Source organism: Ornithorhynchus anatinus, chromosome X5 (assembly GCF_004115215.2).
Source record: "Ornithorhynchus anatinus isolate Pmale09 chromosome X5, mOrnAna1.pri.v4, whole genome shotgun sequence".
NCBI lineage: Eukaryota > Metazoa > Chordata > Mammalia > Monotremata > Ornithorhynchidae > Ornithorhynchus > Ornithorhynchus anatinus.
The window spans coordinates 22,902,099-22,905,761 of NC_041753.1; positions in this window are offsets into that span (position 1 = coordinate 22,902,099).

Genomic DNA, 3,663 nt, shown 5'->3' on the forward strand with positions numbered 1-3,663 from the left:
TGGCCCTACAGGGCCAGGCCAGAGCTGATCGCCAATGGCCTCGTCGACTGAGACCGGGGTCTCGTTCACTATCCCACCCTCGAGACCTGTTCTCTCTCTTACGTAGACCCATGTGGGCCAGGGACTGTGTCCGACCCAAATGTCTTGTATCCACTCCTGGGTTTGTCACATAGTAAGAGCTTAACAGATACCGTAGCAAACAAGTAAGTCATTGATCATTTCTACCTCTGGCGGTTTGACTCTTTAGAAACCGTATTTAACCTGGATGTCCAGTCTGAGGGGCTGAGCACTGCAGAAAACGGCGATGAGTCAGTAATCTGGGAATCTACATTGATCTGATGTTTAAAGGACCACATCTCTCAGAGAAGACTTCCACGTGGAGTGTTGACTGTGCTCAGTCAGCAATGATTGCCCCCCTTCTCTTTGCTTTTTGCCGCTACGTTCAGTGGTAGGGGGGTCTGGCTAATTTCTGACACAATAATGCTATTGCCAATGATATTCGACCATCGTAATGTACAGTTCTTCTTAAAATACCAGTTGGAGAAGCTATCCCTGACATGAAGGACCAACACCGTGTCCTGTCCTGCAGCCGTCTGTATTTCATGGGTCGGGGGTTAGAACCGATCCCCGTCCGTAGACTGCTTTGCTTGTCAGCGTGCTTCTACGGTGTGAAGTGTGCTTCCCTTTACAATCTTTGAATGTGAATTTCAGTAGCAGTGGCTCCACGGCAGCCTGGCGGAAATCACTAGCCGACAGAGTGATTTGCGCTCGGTCTTTCTGCGTTTGTGGATCTGCCAGGTAAGTAAGCCCTCCTTGCCCTCACCCCCCTTCCTCCCTTCCCCTGGACTTGCTAGGCAAGTGAGCCTTCCTACCTCTCCCTTGCCCTGGATATGCTAGGTAAGTAAACCCCTCCCGGCCCCCTTGAGCCTGTTGCAGCCTTCCTGACTCCCAACACCCCAATCTTGGCACTTCGGTCCCCCCACTCCCCATATTCCTCCTCAAGTCCCCTCGCCAGGATGATCCAGCCCTAGTAACCGACTTAGTTTTTTTCTTTTTTAACTGAGCGGGTGTCACCCTACCCCGGTTCCCTTTCTCCGGATTTCAGCCCCTCTCTCCCCATACCCCTGCATCCTGGCCAAAGTTTTGGGGGCACGAGGCTGGGCTGGAGCAGGGGTGGTGGCCTTCTCTTTGCAGTTCTGGGAGCAGGTAGTGCAAGCCATGGAAGGGAAAGGGAGGGGCTGTGTTGGCGACTACGGTAAAAATAAAAAATCATTTTTAAAAAAATCCAGGCTGGTTACGGGTGCTGGGCCACTCTGACAGGAATGGAGGAGGGTGATGGGGAAATCAGTAATGGAGAGGGGAGTGGGAAATACGCATTGTAGGAACTCTGATTTGGTGAAGGGGGACATAATGGGGAGAGGGTGGGTTGGTCTTCCGTACCTTGACAAGCAACACCCACCACAGAGCATGTGCTGTGCCCAACAGTGCAATTAAAGTCTGTTGCAACTTCAGTTTTTATGTAAAGCCTCAGAAGTGGGTCACAGGACGTTCGTGAGATCAGGAAGAGTTTGGAGATAGGTCTTGCTCTTTCCGATAAACTAAAGTCAGCATGATCTAGTGGAAAGAGCACGAGTTGGGAAGTCAGGAGACCTGGGAGGGTCTAGCCTTGACTTTGCCATGTCACTTCATCTGTCTGGGACTCGATTTCTTCAAGCGTAAAATGAGGATCGCAATTCCTGACCCTCCCTGCGTCCCCGATGCCTTTGTGTTGTGAGTACGAAATGAAGTAAGTGACGTAAAAACCCTTTGAAAATAAAAGCACAAAGCGAGTTGTGATTAATCCTAGTCCCGGAAACACACAGCCTGAGTCCTGACGATTTAATTTCTGATGAAATTGACATAATTTTGAAGGAAGGAAATAAACAGGATGAGTTTTTTGTTTGTTTGGTTTTTTTTGCCTGAGTATGCACAAGGCAAGTCTTGATGTGAAGTGTCAGCAGTATGGCAGCAGGGATTGTGTCTTTGCCGACAAAAAGTAATTAAGGAACAATAAACCACCAGTCAGTGGTATATTGCGGGCTTACCGTGTCGCAGAACACCGTACTAAGCGTTTGGGAGATTCCAATGTAACAAGAGTTGGTAGAAACGTTTCCTGCTTCGGGGGGTTACAGTCTAGAGGGGGAGAGAGATTAAAATGAATTACGGATATGGACATGAGCTCTGTGGGGCTGAGGGTGGGATGAATGAAGGGTGTCAATCCAAGTGAAAGAGCAATGCTGAAAAGGGAGTATTAGGGGAAATGAGGGCTTAGTCACGGAAGGCCACTTAGAGGAGATGTACTTTTAATAAGACTTTGAAGGCGGGGGAGACCGGCAGTCTGGCAGCTGAAGCGGGGGGAGAGTTTCAGGCCAGAGGCAGGATGTGTGTGAGGGGTTAGTGTGACTCTAGCCTAGTGCCCTGATAATTGTGGTATTTCTGGAGCACTTATGTGCCAAGTACTGTTCTAAACACTGGGATAGATACGAGATAACCCGGAGGGCCGAGAAGTGAAGTGTACGGGGATGGTGTCCCACCCGATTTGCCTCTATCTTCCCCAGGGCTTATACGGTGCCTGGCACATAGTAAGCGCGTACCGAAGATTATTAGTAAGTGACTGGCCTAAGGTCACACAGCAGGGAGGTGGCAGAACCAGGATTAGAGCCCAGGTCCTGTGACCTCGGGACCCATGCTCTTTCCTCTAGGCCGCACTGCTTCCCTGGGCTACGTGACTGACGGATGGCATTTCCGGTTTTTCTATCCGATTCTGTTGGGGGGAAGCTAAGGAGGCCTAATTAGGTGGCAGGCATGAGGCCCCAGGCCTACAACCCCCAAACTTTTCCTTTCATCCATCAGACTGAATTGCAACACCAAGACGGTAAACTCTTTGTGGGCAGGGAACGTGTCTGCCAACTCCGTCATATCGTACTCCCCCAAGCGCTCGGTACAGTGCTCAACGCACAACAGTGCCCGGCGCTTAGAACAGTGCCTGGCACAGAGCGCTTAACAAATACCAGAATTATTAATAAATACCACTGATTGATTGAAGTACCAGTAGCCGATTCCCCGCTTCTTGGCAGGCTGAAGAGTCAGCTACACCATCGCAAACCACAGGCAGTCATGTAGCAGTGTGGCTTAGTGGATAGAGCGTGGGCCTGGGAGTCAGAAGGACCTGGGTTCTAATCCTGGCTCTGCCACATGTCTGCGGTGTGACCTTGGGCAAGTCGCTTCACTTCTCCGGGCCTCACTTCATCTGTAAAAAAAAAAAAAAAAAAAAAATGGGGATTAAGAGCGTGAGCCCAGTGCGGAACAGGGACCGTGGCCAACCTGATTAACTTGTACCTTCGCCAGTGCTTAGTAGAGCGCCTGGGACATAGTAAGTGCTTAACAAGTACTCATTATGTCTGCCCTATGGCAACAGGGTCTGGGCCCATGGTGAAGGCATAGTTCTCCCATAATGCTTCTGAGGCACTAGCAAAGCAAAGGAGAAATGCGCCCAGAGAGTGATTTTTTTTGAAACATTAAAAAATTACAGGCTTGGAAAGGACCTCCAGAGGCCATCCACTCTAAACTGTAAGCTTGTTGTGGGCAGAGAACATATCTGCCAACTCTGTTAGAGTGTACTCT